This window comes from Canis lupus, chromosome X (genome assembly GCF_003254725.2).
Source record: "Canis lupus dingo isolate Sandy chromosome X, ASM325472v2, whole genome shotgun sequence".
Lineage (NCBI taxonomy): Eukaryota > Metazoa > Chordata > Mammalia > Carnivora > Canidae > Canis > Canis lupus.
Window position 1 is genome coordinate 37,137,410 of NC_064281.1, and position 21,827 is coordinate 37,159,236.

Genomic DNA, 21,827 nt, shown 5'->3' on the forward strand with positions numbered 1-21,827 from the left:
GTGAAAAGATTTGAGCTCCAGAGTCACTATGCAGTTGATTACAGATGCACAAGTGAGCCCAACTGAGACCAGAAAAACTCTCTCACCCACTCAAAGTTTCATGAGTTAATACCTTATTGTTTTAAGCCATTTGTGGAATGCTTTGTTAAACAACATTATTGTCACAAGAGATAACTGATACACAAGGAAATCGAGGTATTCATGGTCCCAGGAATTTGAAAACACCCTCAAATATTTTTCTTTTTTAAAAAACAAAAGATTTTATTTATTCATGAGAGACACAGAGAGAAAGGCAGAGACATAGGCAGAGGGAGAAATAGACTCCCTGTGGGGATCCCAATGCAAGATTGGATCCCAGGATCCTGGGATCTTACCCCGAGCCAAAGGCAGACACTCAATCACTGAGCCACCCAGGTGCCCCTCAAATATTTTTCTGAACCCATCTTCTTCTCTGTATCTTTGTAGGTATTATCAATAAATTGCCTAAAATGGGCAGGGGCCTATGGAGGTAGAGGTATGGGCAAGTAAATATGAGTAGTGTAGGGGAGAAAAAACTGATTGTTTTTCACTCTATCCATCTTAGGTTCATTGAGTGGAGCCCACAAACTTAGCTGATAAAAGACAAATTAACAGAAGAAAAAAGTCTTAATTAGTAGGTATGCAGCATAGGGATTTCACCAAAAAATGAGACTCAAGAAGGTGGCTAGATGATTGAGCCTAGATGCCTCTTATGCTAAACAAAAGAAAAGGAGTTTGGGGCCTCTGGGTGAGGCAGGCAAGTTACAGGAAGGTGCCAAGGAAAAGTGCAATAAATAGGGTTGGTTAGTACAGTTTGTCACGAAGATTTAAGCCAGTGCCTTCTCCATTGCTAAGGCTTGCTGTTTATGGTAAGAGGAGGGGCGTGACCTCTACAAATAGAAATTTCCTTTATAAATGGAATTTTTTTTTGTAATAAGTAATTTCTTTTTCAAAAGGAAAACCTGTGCCTTGTTTTTTTGTCTTTAAAGATTTTATTTATTTATTCCTGAGAGACACAGAAAGAGAGGCAGAGACACAGGCAGAGGGAGAAGCAGGCTCCCTGCGGGGAGCCCAATGCAGGATTCAGGACTCCATCCCAGGAACCCAGGATCATGATGTGAGCCAAAGGCAAATGCTCAACCACTGAGCCACCCAGGTGCTCCTGTGCCCTGTTTTTAGTGCTTTTCTAGTGTCTGCTGGTTATAAATGGTCTTTAGTTCAAAATAATCTATATGCCAAAAGAGCCATACTTGGGGATGGCTTCTTTTACGCTTCATTAGAAAAATCTCTAAAGAGAAGAGGAAATTTGTAGTTAGAGACAGGTGGTGGTCTCTAGGGCCAGAAGGAAAAAAGAATGTAGGCAAAAAAAAAAAAAAAAACAGAACATGAAAAAGTGGTCCTGAAAAATAACAATTAAAGAATCTATAAAGGAACCTGATATTTCACTTTGCTTTTTAATCATGTACCGATTCTTACTAGAAATGGTCCACTTAACCATTGCTATAATTCCACAGATTCTACTATGATCCCAGATTGAAATCCTCAGCTGAACCTTTGGTTTGAGTCTGCCAAGGAAGACTGTGCACTCTTGTTGGAAACAACAGTTGTGTGGAGATATAGATTGTTTCAGCCCATTTGAGCGAAGTTCCAGCACTTGCTTTTAAGGAATAACAGCAAGTTAAAATGAAGAAATGAAAGATATTTGCTTTAAAATGCCATGCAAAGTGCACTGGGCTATATAGTCTTTCCAGAAACCTGCATTCCTATTCCTTATCTCCTTATGATTCTTTATGATAATATCATAAAATAATTAGAAGACAGTGTGGGTGCATGTAATGTGGGTACATTATCCAATGGCAGAATCAATAAGAAAGAATATCAAGAGAATAATAGATCTGATTAAATAAAAACTGAAAGTGATTGCATTATAAAAATGCAATAAATCAAAATGAAAAGCAAATAACAAATGAATAAAATATTTATAACATATATGACAGATAACAGTTTGATATCTTTAATATAGAAGAAACTCTTCTAAAATAATGAGAAATGACAAATTGCTGTAGTAGAAAAATGGGCAAAACATATAAACTGTCATTTCACATAATAAGAACTATTATGGCCAACAGGCATATAAGATATTCAAACTCACTAGTAATAAAGAATGCAAATTAAGACTTTTGCTTCTGGCCAAGATGTGGTAACAGGGACTAGAATTACCTTTACACTTGAAACAACTAAATAAAAGAGAAACAAATATATGAAATGACAGTTTTCAAGACACTGGATACCAAGCAATGAAGGGCAATGATCCCTACGGAATGAGAAACAAATGAGGTGAATCCTGTCATTACTCAGGTTACTGACAAAACAGAGTTTCCAGGCTGAGTTAGGCACATGGAGGGACAACCCAGGCAGAACACAGAAAACTCCCTGAGTTGAGGAGACAGAATTAAGAGTTCAGGGAGACCAAGATGTCTAGAGTTCACAGGACAGGATACTGGAGAGGAGAGAAATTCAGAGAAAGAGAACTCCAGAGATCCAGAGATCTATAGAGTATTCAGCAGAGTACTAATCAGAACATGTGTGGTAGGGATGCCTGTTTGGCTAGTGGTTGAGAATCTGCCTCCAGCTCAGGGTGTGATCTCAGGGATTGAGTTCTGCCTTGGGCTCTCGTGGGGAGCCTACTTCTCCCTCTGCCTATGTCTCTGCCTCTCTTTCGGTGTCTCTCAGGAATAAATAAGTAAGATCTTTAAAAAAAAAGTATATGTGTTGTAAGGAACTATGCAAAGCCAGGGAAACAATCATTTGGAAGGATTAAGGTACTACTCAGTACTCATGCAAGGCTGGGAACAGTGCCTACTTCTATCAGCCAGCACAGAAAACTTGTAATTCATGGGGCATTGGGTAAACAAGTAAGAAAGAATTTGCCTCAATACAAGGGAATAGTTACCTCTGATGGGGTTCAGGACACATTACTGCAAAATAGGGCAATTTGGCATATTGAAATTTTTAAGCTGAAGGAATTTGCAAAATGACAAGTATAAAGGAAGGACTTTCTGATCTTCTGAGGCAGATCATGAGATTCTTGTGTGAAAGGTGTCCTCCTTTTACCCAGAGGAAACGAGCATTCTTATCTCCAGATAAAGGACACCCAGAAGAATCTGAAGGAACAGGTCTTGTTGTTTCTTTTAGTTTACTACACTTAGTTCATACACCTTTGTCCTAGCACAGTTCATACACCTTTGTCCTAGCACATTTTCCCATGACTTTTCACTTTTCATCAAAACTAGCATAAAAACTGCTTAGGCTTAACGGTTTCTTTATGTCTTCATTTCCTTATGAGGGCTCCCATGTCACATAAAACCTATACTAAATAAGTTTTTATACTTTTTTTCTTGTTAATCTGTCATTTGTTACAGGGTCTCAGCCAAAAACTTAGAAAAGTAGAGGGAACTTATTTTTTTCCTCCCCTATAGTCCTATAGTGTACACTGCTCCAGACCTAACAAATTGTAAAAGCCCAGCATGAGGGATCAAGTGTTTCCAAATAGTGACCATAAACCAGTAGAAATCAGTGACTGTATAGCAGTAGAAAAGGCTTAAAAATGTTTATAAAAATATGAAAATACCCAAGATCCAAGTTAAAATTCACAACGTATGCATTTAATGAAACATTTTCAAGCCTGCAAAGAAGCAGAGGAGCCCAATGAAAATTGGCCCATATGAGGATAATCAATCAATAGAAGATAATACAAAATTAGCACAGATCCTTAAAATTAGCAGGTAAGAACATTAATAGTTATTATAAATATATTCTGTATGCTCAAAGAGTCAGGTAGACACATGGAAGATGTTAAAAAGTCTCAAACTAAACTTATAGAAATGAAACTATAATGTGTGAGATATACTAAATATACTAAATGGGAATAAGAAAATTTTAGTCATTATATAAGAAAAGACAAATGAACATGAAGACACAGCAATGGAAACAAGCCAAAATGAAACACAGAGAAAAAAAATAATTTAAAAAGCAAATAGTCTATATACAAAAAAACCATAGACATATATCTCTCATCTCCTACAAAAATTAACTCAAAATGGATCATAAACCTAAGTGTAAAACATAAACTTTTAAAACTTCTAGAAGAAAATAAAGCAAAAATCTATGTGATGTTAGGTTTGGAGATGAGCTTTTAGACCCAAGACCAAAAGCATGATCCATAAAAAAAAATTTGGTAAGTTGAACTTCAACAAAATTGAAAACTTTATAAAAAGCATTGTTACTAATATGAAAAAAAAGACACGCCACAGATCAGGAGAACATATCTGCAAATCAAATATCTGTTAAAAGCCTTATATTCAGAATACCTAAAGAACTCAAGAATAAGAAAATAACCCAACTAAAAATGGGCAAAAGATCTCACAGACACTTTGCCCAATAGAATATACAGATGGTAAATAAGCATATGAGGTGATACTCAACATTACTTCTCTCAGGGAAATGCAAATTAAAACCACAATGAAATATCACCATGCAAGTAGTAGAAAAGCTAAAATGAAAGTAGTATCGGACAATACCAAGTGCTGATGAATATACAGAACAACTGGAGTTCTTATACCTGGTGGGAGTGGAATATGGTACAGCCATTCTGAAAAAAACAGTTTGGTATTTTCTTATAAAGTTAAATTTACACGTATCTATGACCCAGCAGTCTCATTACTAGTCATTTATCCAAGAGAAATAGAATCTCAGAATCACATAAAAACTTATCTGTGTATGTTTATAGCAGTTCTAGTCATAATTTCTAAACACTGTAAATAACCCAAATGTCTATCAGCAGTTTAAAAGATAAACTGTGAAAAAAAAATAAATAAAAGATAAACTGTGGTATATTCACACAAAAGAACACCACTCATCTATAAAAAGGAACAAATTATTGATATATGACATTACATGGATGAATATCAAAGGCATTATACTGTGTGAAAAAAAGTAAATCTCAAAAGATTATATACTGTATGATTCCATTTATGTGGCATTTGTCAAAGGCAAAATTATAGGGTTGGAGAACAGATCAGTGGATACCAGCAGTTAATGGAAGGAGGTTGTAACTACACAGGGGGAGTTTATTGGGTGTGAAACAGTTCTGTATTCTGATTATGGTGGTTGTTATACAAACTATATGTGTGTTTAAACTCCTAGAACGATACACATACACAACACAATGAAATACACTATGAAATAGTATACATCTATCAAGATGGCTAAGATGCAAAAGATAGACAAAGCAAGTATTGGCAAGTATGTGCAGCCATTAAAATTCTCATATACTACTGGTGGGGTACACATTTGTGAAATTCGTTTGTAAAACTCCTTAGCACCATTTACTAAATTTGAACATATGCATACTCTAATACCTAGCACTTTCACTCCTTCACATATATAGAACATACATGCATATATATGTTCACACACATACATGTGTAAGAATGTTCATAGCTCAAATATGGATAAAAAAATGGATGATAATCTACAGTGTATAGATATACTGAAATATTATATAGCAAAAAAAGTAAGAAACTACTGCTACATGTAACAAAATAGATGAATCTCAGGAACATAATAATATTGAGAAAAAAAACCCAGACACACACATATAAATGCTTACCATATGATTTCATTTTAGAATGCTCAAAAAGAGAAAAATCTAATATATTATAGATCAGGATAGTGATTCTCTGTGGGGAGGAAGCAGGATATTTAGAGACTAAGGTGTGGTGACAATGACACAGCATCATCCCTGTGGTGCTGGTAATACTATTTCTTTTTCCATCAGCTGTGACTGTTAAAATAGAGTCACAGAGTAGACTGTCAGATCTAAAGATGTTAATGTTTATTCCTCCATGTTTTGGCTGTTTACTTTTATATTAAAGTCAATAAAGTCCAACCATTTTAGTCTACAGGTACCAATAAAATTAAAACATAAATACTGCCTAGGAATAGGAATAATAAATATAGGACATGCCTACTGCCTTCCCAGAGTAGTGGAACCTCCAGGTTTCAGGAACTTTCACCCACTGCTGGGCTTCAGACATAATGGATGGGCAGGGAGACCTCATGGAAAGAGCCTTCCAAGAATAAATTGCATTAGAATTTCGAGCTTGAGCCAATTGGCAGGAATAATTTTAAAACTAAGAATAAGATCTGTGTTGGAGTTGCTTTTCATTATTGATCCATTTGTGGATTGGTGTCAAGGGAAAAGTTTGCAAGTAGAAGCTAAAGGAGAGATTTTCTTGAGCATTCCCTACTTTTTTCTCCACTCAAGTGCCCCAAAGCATTTGATTTAGTAATTTTAAGACCCCTATGCCTTTGAGACAGTATTTCAAGCCTTTCTGTGTACATATTTGTTCCTTTAGTCCCAACACCTATCACTGCCCATAGCATATAGTACAAATCCAATCAATCCAAATTTATTTTATGGAAGAAGAAAAATAAGGTGGGTAGAAGAAAGAAAGGGAGAAACATGTTTCATAGGAATTCTAGAGGAATGGTATGGTAGACTCCATACCTGAAATGACAATGTTTAAAGTTGCCAAAATTGAAGAAAGGCATGCATCTTTGTATCATAAGGCATCCCACATAGCACACAAGATGAATAAAAGTAAATTTCCTATAAACCTCTTAGTGAAACTAGAGAAAACAAGGATAAAGGTGAAAACCTCAAATGCTACAACAGAAAAAAAAAAGAACGAGAGAAAAGAAGGAAAGGATGCTTTTTCTGTAAGAAAAAAAAGGAATACACTTTGGTCAAGATGGTATCATAAGAACAGGCTTTGACCTTCAAACACATTGAAATGATGGATGAAGCATTAAGAAGGGAAAGTAAAAAGAGATAACTGGATTTATAGGCAAAATAAACATCTCAAAAACTAAAAGCTAAAACAAGAACCCGAATACAGAGCAAAGGTGAAGCCACAAGCTAGCCAGAACTTAGGGTTGAAACCAGAGATGACCAGGTTTTTCATGAAAAAAAACAAAAAAACAAAAAACAAACAAACAAACAAACAAAAAAACCCAAAACAAAAAGCAACAAGGAATTGAAATCTTCATTTAAGTAAGTGGCCAGAATCGAGGCCCCTCCCTAAAACCAACCTTCCTGAAAGGGGGTTGAAAATTGCTTCTGCTGGTTTGTAACTAGAGCTTCAGCTCCTGAAACACAACAGGCCTGGGGCACTAGAAGACAAAGACAGAGCTTCCAGCTAGCTCTAACAAAATCAGCCATATCCCCAGTATCACCACAGGATGAGTACTGCCAATTGTCAAATGTGACCTATCTCTAGATGGGGACACTACATAGCTTGAGTGGAAGGGTAAGAGGAGAGAGAAAGCAGGAAAGAAAAAGAAAAAAAATAAACAACACAGCTTAAATAGGCCTATTGTGCTTAAACGAGCTACAGCCATCATTCTCATTGCTGTCAATGAGCCAAATTATGGGACTTCTTTTTTTTTTTTTTTTTTTTAATTTTTATTTATTTATGATAGTCACAGAGAGAGAGAGAGAGGCAGAGACACAGGCAGAGGGAGAAGCAGGCTCCATGCACCGGGAGCCCGATGTGGGATTCGATCCCGGGTCTCCAGGATCGCGCCCTGGGCCAAAGGCAGGCGCCAAACCGCTGCGCCACCCAGGGATCCCTGGGACTTCTCCTAATGTCAGTTCTGGCCTACAGAAGATAGCCACCACCCATCTCCCTAGTGGTGTTGGCTCTCTTCCTGACAGAGCACACCTGATGGTTTTAGTGAATACTATGTCCTCTGTAGGCCTGCCCTTGGAAGGGGGAATTTCACTTCTAATCGTTTTCTAGGAAACATTAGTGTCAGGAAGTGAATATTTTCCTATTTCTTTTATTTAAAGTTTTTGTGTTTTTTTAAGATTTTATTTATTCATGGAGACAGAGAGAGAGACTGAGAGAGAGAGAGAGAGAGAGAGAGAAGGCAAAGACACAAGCAAGCTCCATGCAGGGAGCCCGACATGTGACTCAATCCCGGGTCTCTAGGATCATGCCCTGGGCTGAAGTCGGCGCTAAACCGCTGAGCCACCAGGGCAGCCCTATTTTCCTAATTCTTGCATTGTTTGACTTCCTGAGCAAAGAAAATGGCATGCTAGACAATGTCTCTTTTACTCCAGACCCACTGGCTTCTCACATTCCTAGGGTATTAGACTAGGAGCTCCCATTCAAATGCGTTCCCATTCTCCCATCCAGAGTATAATAAAATTTATCTCCCTTGGAGTCATAGAGACATCCCAGGCTAAGGGGGAATCTCTGTGAAAGCTTCCAGATTCTCTTTCCTACTGACAGTAAGTGTGGAAGGCATGTGTTGATGGGGTACAATCCCAAGTCAAAGCAGCCTGAATTGCTGAGGTAGTGTGTGTGTGTGTGTGGGGGGGGATTGCCTGGGAGAGTCTTCTAACCTATGGTAGACTTTGTGTGCATGAGAAATAAAATTTATGTGGTAAGCCACCAGGACTTAGGATTGTTTATAACCAAAGTCTAAGTTTAGCTTATCTTAATACAATAATGTTATCCACTTTATTGACTTTTTCAAAGAATAAGCTATTTGATTTATTTGTTAAATATAGCAGTTTTGTTTTCTATATCAACAATTTCTGCTTTTGCTTCATTTCCTTTCTGCTTCCCCTAGGTTTAATTTTATGTTCTTTTCTAACCTACTGAGTTTGATTAATTTATTTTTATTTTTTCTTGGTTATTAATATAAGTATTTAGGGCTAAGATTTTTTTCTTTGAGTAATGCTTTAATTTTTATCTGATATATAGCAGTTATATAAGTGTACTTATTTATTTTTGAAATGATTTTTCCCTCTTACATCAGTTGTTCAGGAAAGAAGTTGTATTTTACTTTAGAGGTGGTAATTTTTTCTTTCTACTTTTATTGTTGATTACTCTATTGTTAATTTCAACTTTCGTGTTGAAATTCATCAGGAATGTTTTCTGTTTCTTCTATGCATGCCAAAGTAGGTGAACATGGTGTGTCATATTATATAAATCTTCTAGAGCATTATGGTTTTATTCTTTCCTGCTTATTCTAATTTGACACATGTAGAATATTGACCCCAACAATTATAGACTGTGCATTACTTACAAGGGCTCAGAAGACATTTATTAAAATTTACCATATGTTGTGCCGTAGAATAAGTTTCAAAGGACTGAAATCATTCAGAATATGTGGAAATTAGCCAGACATCAATAACGAAAAGATAACCAGAAAATTCCTGTATGTTTGGAATTTAGAAACACAAGTTTCAATAGACAATGAATCAAAGAAGCAATTACAATGGAAATTACAGAATATTCCAAACTAAATATTAATTAAGATACAACCTAACTTGGTGGGAATCCCTGGGTAGCTCCCGTTTGGTACCTGCCTTTGGCCCAGGGCATGATCCTGGAGTCCCGGGATCGAGTCTCACATCAGGCTCCCTGCATGGAGCCTGCTTCTCCTTCTGCCTGTCTCTCTCTCTCTCTCTCTCTCTCTCTCTGTGTCTCTCATGAATAAATAAATAAAATCTTTTAAAAAAATACAAGCTAACTTGTGAAATGCATCTAAAACTATGCATATAAGGAAATTTATAACCTTCAATGTATATACTCCCTTTATTCCTAAGGATATTTGAAAAGGTGCTCAATCTTATTAGTTATCAAAAATCCAAATCAAAACCACAATTAGATACCACTATATACCTACTGTATAGCTAAAATGAAGAATAAAAATAGCAAGTATTGTGAGAATGTAGAGCAACTAGAATCCTTATATATTGCTGGTACTACTATAAATGTATACAACCATCTTTGGAAAGTGGGAGTTTTTACTATGTACCATGTATCCTATAATCCAATAATTTAATTCCCAGATATATACCCAAAGAAATATATGTATCTGTGCATCAAAATTCATGTACAAAAATGTTCATTGCAGCATTACTGTAATAACCAAATCCAAGAAACAGCTCAAATATCCATCAGTTGAGTGGGTAAATGAATTGAATATATTTATACAAACTATAGCAATAAAAATTAATGAACTACTGCTATGTGCAATGATACTGATGAATCACTCACATAAATACAATTTTGGGCAAAAAAATCCAGACATTAAAGAGGACATAATGCATGATTTAATTTATATAAAATTCAAACACAGGCACAAACATTAATCTATGAGATTGGATACTAAAACAGTGGTTACCTTTAGGGAGGAGAGTGGGCTTAACATCTGAGAGGGGGTACAAAGATCACTTGGGGAGTGCTAATAATGTTCTAGTTCTTGATCTGGATGGTAGTTTGGGGCACCTGGCTGGCTTAGCTGGTAGAGCATGCAACTTTTGATCTCAGGGTCATGAGTTCAAGCCCCACATTGGGTGTGGAGTTTACTTAATAATAATACTACTAATAATGATAGGTGGTAGTTCATATTGTGATTATTTCTTGAGCTAAAATCTATGATTTGTGTTCTTTATTTTATATATTTTATATTTCTTAAAAATGTTAAACAACTGAGTTGTAAATTACTATTTTTTGTCATACATGTAAACTAGGAACTGATAAAAACTGATCTGAACCAAATTTGAGCTGCAGAAACAGACACAAGAAGATGCTTAGGTTGAAAAACAGGAACAGTTCAAATTTGCAAATTCCTATAGCCCATTGAAAGCCTGAGCTAATGCTTTGAGAAAGGAATGCCCAATTCCATTTTTCCCTCTTGACATCAAATACTGTGATGCCTCTTCCGTCCAACTCTCTGACTCCAACTAGGTGTCCCACAATTCAATTCAATTCTGACACTACCCACAGCTGGTGCAGACCCCATAGGTTGAGGGCTCAGTCCCATAAGACCGCCCCCACTTCAGACACCAGTTGCAAGTTTTGGATGACCCAATTACCCACACTTCTATCTCACTTGGCTACTTATTGAGAGTTCGCATGATCCCCCCACCTCAGGTTCAATAATTTGCTATAACAACTCATAGAACTCAGAAAAGTGCTTTATTTACTATTACTAGTTTATTATAAAGGATACAACTCAGGAACAGCCAGATGGAAGAGAAACACAGAGCAAGGTGTGGCCGAAGGGGTGTGGAATGGTGAAGAAGTAGTCTTTCATTAACATACAAAAGACACTCTTATCACTCAGGAGATTCCAAGGGTTTTAGGAGGGATGCACCACGAAACAAGGAGAAAGACCAAATATATTGTGTTGTATTTCAGGGCTGCAAATAATAAATGCTACTTGATTCTTCCCTGAAATAATTCAGCTTTATTCACATTAAGTATTTGCTCTTTTATTTAACCCCTTACTGTAATTGTACTTTTCATGATCCTGCTTATTTTTATAAATGCCTTACTTAGCTTCTTTCTTTCTCCTACATCCCATAACTTCTTTGCTTTAGCCTCAAAAGCTATTTAGTTTCAACAAACCATTTCTCATGCTTTGACCAGTCCGTCTGGTCAAAGCCACTGTATCTTTCTCCTGAAGAAATAAAATATATTCCTAACTAGTTTCTCTGCTTTGGCACCCCCTCGCCTGCCCCCAAACCCGGTGTAGTGTCCACAAAGAAACCAGAGAGATCCCATTAAAGGTAAATTAGCTAAAATTGCTTCTCTATTCAAAATATTCAATGGATTCTTATTCACCAAAAGTCAAATTTGAAACCTTTACCCTAACCTATAAGACCCCCCCACCGCAAGATCTGATCCATCTCTTAACCCCTCTTCCTTACTAACTCTATTCCAGTCACACTGCTCTCCTTTGTACTTCTCCCACATGATTATATCATGGTTCTACCTCAGGATCTTTGTACTTGGTGTTCCTCCAACCTTGAATTCTCTTTTCACTGATGGCAGTTTCCTGATCTGAGGCAGCAAAGTGCAAAGTGAGCATAAGAACAGCTCATTGTACTAGAAAACTAGAAAATACTCAAAGACTAATGAGATCATGTCAAAAAGATGCAGAAGCTGGCTTGAAAGGGCTCCTGCTAGTCCAAAGTGGGACAGCTTTAGCATCAAAAAAATTTAAATAACAGTAATTTATTTTAGCAAAATGAATAACTAAAAATACAAGAGCCCAAAATAATATGAAGAAAGAGAAAGAAAGATGCTTCTTTGAAAAATATGGCTGCTAGGAAATGTAAAAGAATAATAAGACTATAAGGCCACCATTTTGCAATCCCTGATGTAATATATAATTCAGGAAGGATCATCAGTGGATATGAAGACTATCAGGTACGTTATTAAGGAACAGAATATTTGCATGATGCTAATCAATGTGTTAGCTCACAGATTACTTACAAATTGCAAAGGGGAAAAATGTACTTTCACAAAGAGAAACTGATAATCCCTTACCATAACCAAGTGATCAAACCCAGCAATCTCTAATCGTGGGACAACCTGGAAATACAAGCTTCTTGATATCACCCATTACAAAGCACATAGCATCATTTGACCAAGCCTCTAGATCAAGTGTTTTATCTATATCACAGACCAGGAAAGGAGAAGTTAAATTACAGCATGTAGAAACAATCAGACAAATGAAGCATGTGGGATATTCTAGAGGACGGCTGGCCTAGAATTTTTGTTAGAGAGGTCATCAAGAGGACATGACTGCAGGTTGACCTGTGAGCTGGAGCTGGGCAATTAGAGGCTCCTCACTCCCTCCCCTGTCCTTGGAATGTATGTTCTACCCACACTAGGAGTTACCTCAAAAACACAGCCTTGAGAAAGTAAGGTGTTATTGAGACTATCTGGAATATGTAGGTAACTGAACTCTGTTAAAGCCTCTATATAAATCTTTAAGATTCTGATAGGTGGGTGTGGGGATCTACTCTTCTTGTAGCAGCACAAGGCAAGCCTGATATGTAAATGCCCTTGCTTATGAAATCTGCCACCTACCAGTCTGAAGTGGGCTGCCTTTTTCTTTGCTCTCTCCCTGCCCTCTTGGTAGGAGGACCAGTTTGCACACCAACAAACTTCAATAACCAATGTCATAAACATGATCATGGGAAGAGGCATTAACAGTGAAATGCAATGCACAAATTGTGATTGGACCCTGGTCTGGAAAAAAATTATCATAGAAGACATTATTGGGGTATTTGGAACAATCTTAATTGGACTTGGATATCAGATGATATTATGAGATTATTGTTAATATTGTTAATATCTGTGGGAAATTGTTTATGGACACTAGTAATCAAAACTCCAAATTTTAAAACCGAGACACAAATTGTTTCCTATTTGGTTGGCAGTGATTAAAAAGAATTCTAAGAATTCTAAATTCTAAAAAAGAAATTTTAGTTCTACGTTAAAAGGAATTTTGAGAGTGTGGCAAAATGGAGTTTGCAATGCAATGTGCCATAGTACATGTGAATATTTGTCCTTTTAAACCTTTTCCAGAAATTGATCTTTGGGAAATTGTCATGGATATGGAAGTCACCTCATGATAGCCACTCTGTATTTACAGAATTAAACTTAATGTTCAATAATAGAGTATTGGCTAAAAAAGGGACTAGTATGTAGCCATTAAAAATTATAATGAAGGCATATATTCACTGAGAAGGATAGAATTTCACGATATATCAATGAGTTAAGACAATGAGTTACAAAATACTGCATAGAGTTTGAGCCCATTTTACCAAACATGTACTTATAAGGATATGCTCAAGAATGGAATAATATGACCAGGGCACCTGGGTGGCTCTGTCGGTTAAGCATCCAATTCTTGATTTCAGCCCAGGTCATGATCTCAGGGTTGTGAGATCGAGCCCTGTGTCAGGCTCTGCACTGGGTGTGGAGCCTACTTGAGATTCTCTCTCTCCCTCTCCCTCTCTGCCTCCTCCCCATCCTGCTTGCACACACACACACACACACACACACTCTCTCTAAAAAAAAAAGAAAAAAGAAGAATGGAATAATGTAAAATGCAAATAGCTTCTTTCAGTAGCAGAATTGCATTCGGTTTATTTTTGCTTATCTCTATCTTTGAAATTTTCAACATAGCATATATTTTCACATAATGAAATCATCTAAGGTAATTTCTTTTTTAAGGCCATTATTCCAGTTTTTAAGCACATTAAAACATTAATTAAATATTAGAGCAGAAAGTTCTTAAAATGGCCTAAATATGGGGCAGCTTGGGTGGCTCAGCAGTTTAGCACCGCTTTCAGCCTAGGGTGTGATCTTGGGCACCCGGGATCAAGTCCTGCATCAGGCTCCCTGCATGGAGCCTGCTTCTCCCTCTGCCTGTGTCTCTGCCTCTCTCTCTCTCTGTGTCTCTCATGAATAAATAAATAAATAAATAAATAAATAAATAAATAACCTAAATATGTGTCTAGTAGTAATAAGAAGTCAGGTTTATAGTTCTACTGGATTATTTATTGCATTATACAAAAGACAATCTAACACCCTGGGCCTTTTTTTCCTTCAGAATATGAGGCAACAACTCTTGAATCCCAGATGCCCCAGAATAAGTTGATATTTGAGATTCCAGTTGCATAAGGCATTCCTAGTTTTACCTGCTTTCACACTTAATAGGGGCTCAGAACAAGAGATGTGGGGCTAGACTCCCAGGGACCAGATTTGTTGGGGGAGTGATTTAAGTTAAAAACATGGATGAGAATCAGATTCTGGACTAAGACATACTTAAACTGATGTGCCCTAAGTATTTAGCATTTGTTTATTACAAGTGAGGAACAGGGGCACCAGGGTGACTCAGTTGGTTAAGGGTCTGACTCTTGGTTTCGCCTCAGGTCATAATATCATAGGTCATGGGATGGAGCCCTGCATCAGGCTCTGTACTCAGGAGGGAGTCTGCTTGAGATTCTTGCCCTTCGCCCCTTCCTCAATGCATGCTAGTTCCTGTGCATGTGGCACTCGCTCTCTCTCTCAGATAAATAAATATATCTTTTTTAAAAAATGAGGGACCAGCTGCTTTCCTATCAGTCCAAATTTTATTGCCTTTTATACTCAAAGATATTCATTCAAGTTTACCTTATCTTCAACTGTGCTATTCTACACTGTTCTCACCATAAATGGATATCATGAGCCAATCACACTAAAGATATAACAGGTGCATTCAGTAATTGGGGCCTTTGTACTGGCTAACCCCTCCATCTGGTATGCATTTCTCCCAGATAACTACATCTAAACTTTTTCACTGCCTTCAAGTCTATGCTCAAATGTCACCTCCTCATGATTTAATTTAAAATGTCTTGTTCAATACTTAAATGTTCTATTTTTCTAGACTTTTGTGTAGAAAATAAAACACTACATTTTTCATTTAAGTTGTGCTGTTAGTTTTTCTTTTTTTTTTTTTTTTTTTTTTTATTTATTTATGATAGTCACAGAGAGAGAGAGAGAGAGAGAGAGAGAGAGGCAGAGAGAGAAGCAGGCTCCATGCCCCGGGAGCCCGACGTGGGACTCGATCCCGGGTCTCCAGGATCGTGCCCTGGGCCAAAGGCAGGCGCCAAACTGCTGCGCCACCCAGGGATCCCCAGTGCTGTTAGTTTTTCTTTTGTGATTTTTTTTTTCTCAACCGGACATCTTCTTGGGAGGCATAATAAAGGGTTTAAAATTTAGATGATAAAATAGGCAATGTGTCCCCCAGTGAACAAAAACTATCTCCATTGTTATTGTTTGTGAAATTTCAACTGACCAGAAACAACTTACACCTGTTTGTCTCAAAAATACTGGGAAAAAACCCCCAAAGATACACTGGCTCTGGCTCTGGTAAGTTTTATTTCTGCTTATGTCTCTTTCTCTACAGAGAAAAGACTTTTACTCTACCCTCTTGTGTTCAGTACCTGAGATCTGTGAATTAAACTAACAGAAGACACATTAACAAGATTAAAAAAACTTCTCTTACATTTGCAATGCTGCATACATGCAGGGGTCCTCAGTGATAAGTAAATCAAAGGGGTGGTTAGAAATGGGGCTTATATGCCATCTTAATAAGTGATGAGAGGGGTAGGAAAGGTACTTAGGGAAAGGGAAAACAACTCTTTGGAGAGATAATCGGATACTTGAGAGAAGAGATGGGAGATAGATATAATAGTCTTTTGACAATGTCTGTTTAGGTATGGTGCTGACTTCTTATCTCTAAGATAAGGGAAGGGAATTATGACAATCCAGTTCCTTTTTTTAATATCTTATTTATTTATTCATGAGAGACACAGAGAGAGAAGCAGAGATATAGGCAGAGGGATATGCAGGCTCCCTGTGGGGAACCCTATGTAGGACTTGATCCCAGGAGCCCAGGACCACAACCTGAGCCAAAACCACTGAGCCACCCAGGTGTCCCTCTTTTGAGTTCTTTTTTGGGGGCTCTACTTTTAGGTAGATGAGGAAAACTCTGAGATGGCTTCTTTCTGGATCTGTTGATTCTCAATCACCTTCAGCTTAAAATAATCCTTATGCTAAAGTCGCATATTTTGGGGTTGCATGTCCTCATCCCCTTCAATAGCAAACCACCCTCAGATGTTGCAATTTGAAATAACAACAAAATATTATTTCTCACTGTTTTTGAGAATTTGCAAAGAAGTCCCTCTATGGATTTCACATGAACTCACTCATACAATTGCTGTCAGCTGGAGCACTGGCTGGATGACAAGGAACCCCACTCATGAATGGCCGTTGGCTCTGGTTATTGGTCGGGACATCTTTGTTCTCATCAAGTAGATTGGCTTCCTTACTCAATAATATCATGTCAGCATTTTGAGAGCATCATTGGGGAAGCTGCAAGGTGCGACTGGTACAGCGTCACTTCTACTGCATCCTATTAGTCAAAGCAAGTCACAGGGTCAGTCCAGATTCAAGAGGAGTGGGGAAAGACTCCATCTTTTGATAGGAGAAGTGAAAATTTTACCTTGAAAATAGAGTAAGAGGACGTGTGGTGACCATTTTTGACAAGATATGGGACCACACCACTCCAAGACACTGTCCACTGTGGGGGACATTGGATCATTTTTCATCTTCAGTTTCATGAATTAAATAAGAGTTTTTGAGAAAACCTGAGTTAAATGGCATTTTCATTTTGATTTGTTTCAGGTGTACATTTGTACCCTTCCATAAGTGGTATAAATTACACCAACAAAGTCTGGTGAAACTAAGGAATTTATGAAAAAGGATATTAAAGAGCTCTCAGAAACTCTTGACAAGGCATGGAAACCCCACAGTCAAGGATGATGCCCCAAATCATGGTCTGTGGGGCACAGCACTGACCACGGTGCTGAATGCTGACACTAGAACTGCCACAGTACAAAGGAAATGGAGGTCACTCCTACTGTCAGCATTCACTGGGAAGGAGTCACATGACCTATAATTCAGGAAATAATACCAAAGAGCTTCTCTGGGCCAGACATGGAGTGATCTAGGCCCCGGGTTACAGCTGGCTCAGAAATAAAACCCCCAGAAGCTCCTGGATGGCTCAGTCAGCTGAGTGTCCAACTCTTGATTTCGGCTCAGGTCATGATCTCAGGGTCATGAGATCAAGCCCCACATGGAGCTCTGTGCTGAGGTGTGGAGCCTTATTAAGATTCTCTCTCGGGAAGCCTGGGTGGCTCAGCGGTTTAGCGTCTGCCTTCATCCCAGGGAGTGACCCTGGAGACCCCGGATGGATTCCCACGTCGGGCTCCCTGCATGGAGCCTGCTTCTCCCTCTGCCTGTGCCTGTGCCTCTCTCTCTGTCTCCTCTCTGTGTATTCTCATGAATAAATAATAAAATCTTTTTTAAAAAAAGATTCTCTCTCTTTCTCTCTTCCTTTGCCCCTCTCCCCCCATGCTCACTCGCTCTCTCTCTCAAAAAAAAAAAAAGAAAGAAAGAAAGAAAGAAAGAAAGAAAGAAAGAAAGAAGAAAGAAAGAAAATAAAATTCACAGTTACCATGGAGCTTATATTTTAGCGGCCAGAAATAGATAATAAACCATACACATAATAAATAAGTAAATTATATATTATGTTAGGAAAGGATGAATGGTATGGAGAAATATAAAATATGTAGGTCAGTGCAAGAGAGATTAGAAGTGGTGTTGATGAACAGTACACTGAGAGAATGACTTTTATCCCAACTCTTGAAGGGGGTGAAGAGGTTCTCTACACAAATATATACAGGAAAAACATTCCAGAAGTAGAGAATAGCCTAAGGTGTGCATGTACCTGATATAGTTGAGGATCACAAAGGAGCCCAGTGTGGCTGGAGCAGAATGAATGTGGGAGAGAAGCAGGAGGCATGGTCAGGTTGGTAAGTGGTCAATCACAAAGGACTGTTGATTTTAAACCATTGACAGGACTTTGGCTCTTACTCTAAAGTAGGGAGCCATTGCTAGGTCTTGAACAGAGGAATGACATGATCTGACTTCTTTTTCAACAAAATATGTGCTCTCTTCAGTGCATTAGTTTATAAAAATCTGTGAAACAATAATAAAGTGTCAAAATAAAACTATCAAGTTAATTAAAAACAATATAGAAGAATATCTGTCCCTTGTGAGTGGGTAGATGGAATAAACAAAAACCCCCAAAACACATACATACCATGGACCAAAAAAACTAATGCATTCAATTACCTCAAAATTAAGTATATCCCCTCAAAAAAGCACATGATAGTTGAAATTTCTAGATTGCTTACACAAAGAGGATAGTGGCAATGTCTAAAACTGAGGAGTGTTTCATAGAGGGCAAGGACCTCCTGTAAAACAACGAGAAATTGGCATAAACCTCAAATTTTTTTATATGGGCAAATGATATGAGCAGGCAATATACAGAAGAGAGAAGCTTAAAGTCTTATAAATTAATAGAGAAGTTCACAATCATAGGTAATCAGAGAAACACAAATTATAAGCACCAGGAGATATTACCTATGCCTGTTGACCAGCATTATTTAGAAAGTTAAATGATATCAAAGACTGGCAGGGAAGTGGGAATATAGCAACCCTCATGTACAGCGCTGGTGGGAGTGTGTACAGCGTCAGCACTCTGACAGTGATCTGGCTATATTCAGTCAAATGACATGTACACTTAACTCTAAAACCCAGCGATTCTGTTCCAAGACATACATTCAAAAAAAATTCTCAGGACACCTCTGTTGGTGCAGCATCTGCCTTTGACTCAGGTCATGATCTCGGGGTCCTGGGATGGAGCTCTGTGTTGAGCTCCCTGTTCAGCAGGGAGTCTGCTTCTCCCTCTGCCCCTCCTCTGACCTGTGTTCTCTCTCTCTCTCAAATAAATAAATAAGATCTTTAAAAAAAAAAAAAACTCTCACTTGACATACAAGAGGATATAGAAGAACATGAAGCTGTTTCTTCAACTGAAAGCCTGAAATCCAAAATGTACAAGTAAACCCATGGTGCTCTACTTGAAGAGAAGAGGAGAGAGCTAGAGGCAAAGCCCCACCCAAGTGTCCTCTTGCCCCCCTATCCCGCCCATAATGAATATGTAGGAAGGAAGGGGTAAATGGATATGAAAATAATAAATGAGTCCCCAGAGCTGCGCCTTCAGGGTACCTGGGAGACCTTGCTTGATGTACCCACCTAACCTCCTGCCAAGAGAGAAATGCTCAGTATTCATCCTGCTTCAGTGATTTGCTCAGCCCTATTCTCCCCTCCCGCACTCTACAGCCTGGCCTGTGCTTGCCAAATAGTGCCATTTTCTCTTCTGTGACAGAATATTGGGACACATAATTTCATTGTCTTCCTACCTCAGATGCTATAGGTCTGCCTCTGAGGGTAGGCAGAAGGAGATAGCGAAGGGTGATTTATTAAAGCCCCCCAACTCTCCCAAATTCACAGGGCTTTGCCTTAGGCAACATTGCCTGGCAGAGGGATCAGAATAGCTCATTTTTGCAGACAGCTTGCTATTGCTGTGAGAGGCTTTCAAAAGGAAGGTGGACCTTCCTAGACTGTGAAAATCCTGTTCGCTGAGCCAACCGTGGATTCCTTCACTGGAGTGAAGTGACCTGACATTGTTGCTTATCACTATGCATGTCCTGGTCAGACATTTCCCACCACCAGCCCCCTGCCCCCAATAGCCAAATGTTCTCACAGCTAGCTCTTTCATCCTTCCTCCCTCCCTAACGCTGCATCCCTACCTTCCTCCTTCTTTGTCCTTTTCCCTCATCTCACAATGAGTCAAAATGGCTTCTCTCAGGACTTATACAAGCAAAGACATTAAGAACCACTGTTATTAGTATCCACTACAGAGCCTGTGGACTTTGTCTCAACTGCTGTCTGCCTGGGCCAGAAGTAGGAGAAGCACTGGTGAGAGACCTTTTACTTCAATCTGCCATTTTGAATTACAGAAGTGGTCAAGAGAGCAAGAAATTGGTCCATCTCTCAGGATCTCTTTTCTGTTTGTTTGTTTCCCTGGCTTTGCTCTGAGTGCAGATTCCTCTGGTATTTCCCCATTCATTAAGATACTAATTTTTAGAACTAAGGTAGTACATATCTTAGTTCCAGAAGTAACTATGATTCTTACTTTGATTCTTATTTTATTGAGAGGTTTTAGCACAAATGGTTGTTAGATTTTATCAGTGGCTTTTTCTAGCATCTGTGGAGCTAATTGTGTGAGGCTGTTTTTGTCAATATATTAATCTAGTGTATAACATCAACTGGTTTCTTAATAGTGGCCCACATTCCTGGAATACATCCCACTCAGTCATGGTATATTACTTTCTTACTATAATGTTGGGTTTTGTTTGCTAGCATTTTATTTGTTTGTGTGGGGTTTTTTTTTTTTGTATTTATATTCTTGAGTGATATTGGCATGTAATTTTCATTCTTGTAATGTTTTTATCAGGTTTTGCATTATAAATGGAATTGGGACGTTTTCTGTTATTCTCAAGGCTCTGGAACAATATAGAGAGCACTGAAAGTATCTTCTTTAAGCGTTTGGTAAGATCTCCCTAGGAAAACATCTAGGCTTTGCTCTTTTATGTGTGGGGGTAGTTCCTTAATGATTTTCTCTATTTCTTTAATGAAAATTGGTCCTTCTAACTCTAATGGAGGAAATTTTGGTAATGTATATTTCCTGAGGAAATTATCCATTTGATCCAGATTTTCGAATTCAAATTCAATAGAGGCCTCTGAAGTAGTCACAGGATTTAAAAAATCTTTTTCTTCTGTTTCAATGGTTAGTCACTACTTGTCATTTCTTATTTTATATATTTGTGCCTTATCTCTTTTTGTTTTTGAATGAGTTAGCTAGTGATGTGTCTGTTTTGTTATTTTTCTTTAAATAATGGGATTTTGATTTATTAATGAGGTTTATTGCCTTTTTAAAGATTTTATTTATTTATTCATGAGCCTCACAGAAAGAGAGGCAGAGACACAAGCAGAGGGAGAAGCAGGCTCCATGCAGGGAGCCAGTTGTGGGACTCGATCCCAGTACCCTGGGATCATGCTCTGAGCCAAAGGCAGACGCTCAACTACTGAGTCACCCAGGCGTCCCTGAGGTCTATTGCTCCCTATTCTCAATCTCTGCTTTTAAGGCCTTGTTTCCTGTTCTCAACCTTTGCTTTCATCCTTATAGTTTCTTGTGCTTTCTTTTGGTTTACTTTATTCTTTTCCTAGTTGTTTAAAAACCTATGAATTTCCCTGTGATCACTGCTTTAAATATATCCCATAGATTCTGATATGTACTGTTTTCATTATCTTTTTTCTTAAAGATTCTGTAATTTCAGTCTGTGTTTCCCCTTCAGGAGTTGTTTAATAGAAGGCTTTTTCATTTCCAGGTGGAAGAGCTAATTTGTTTTA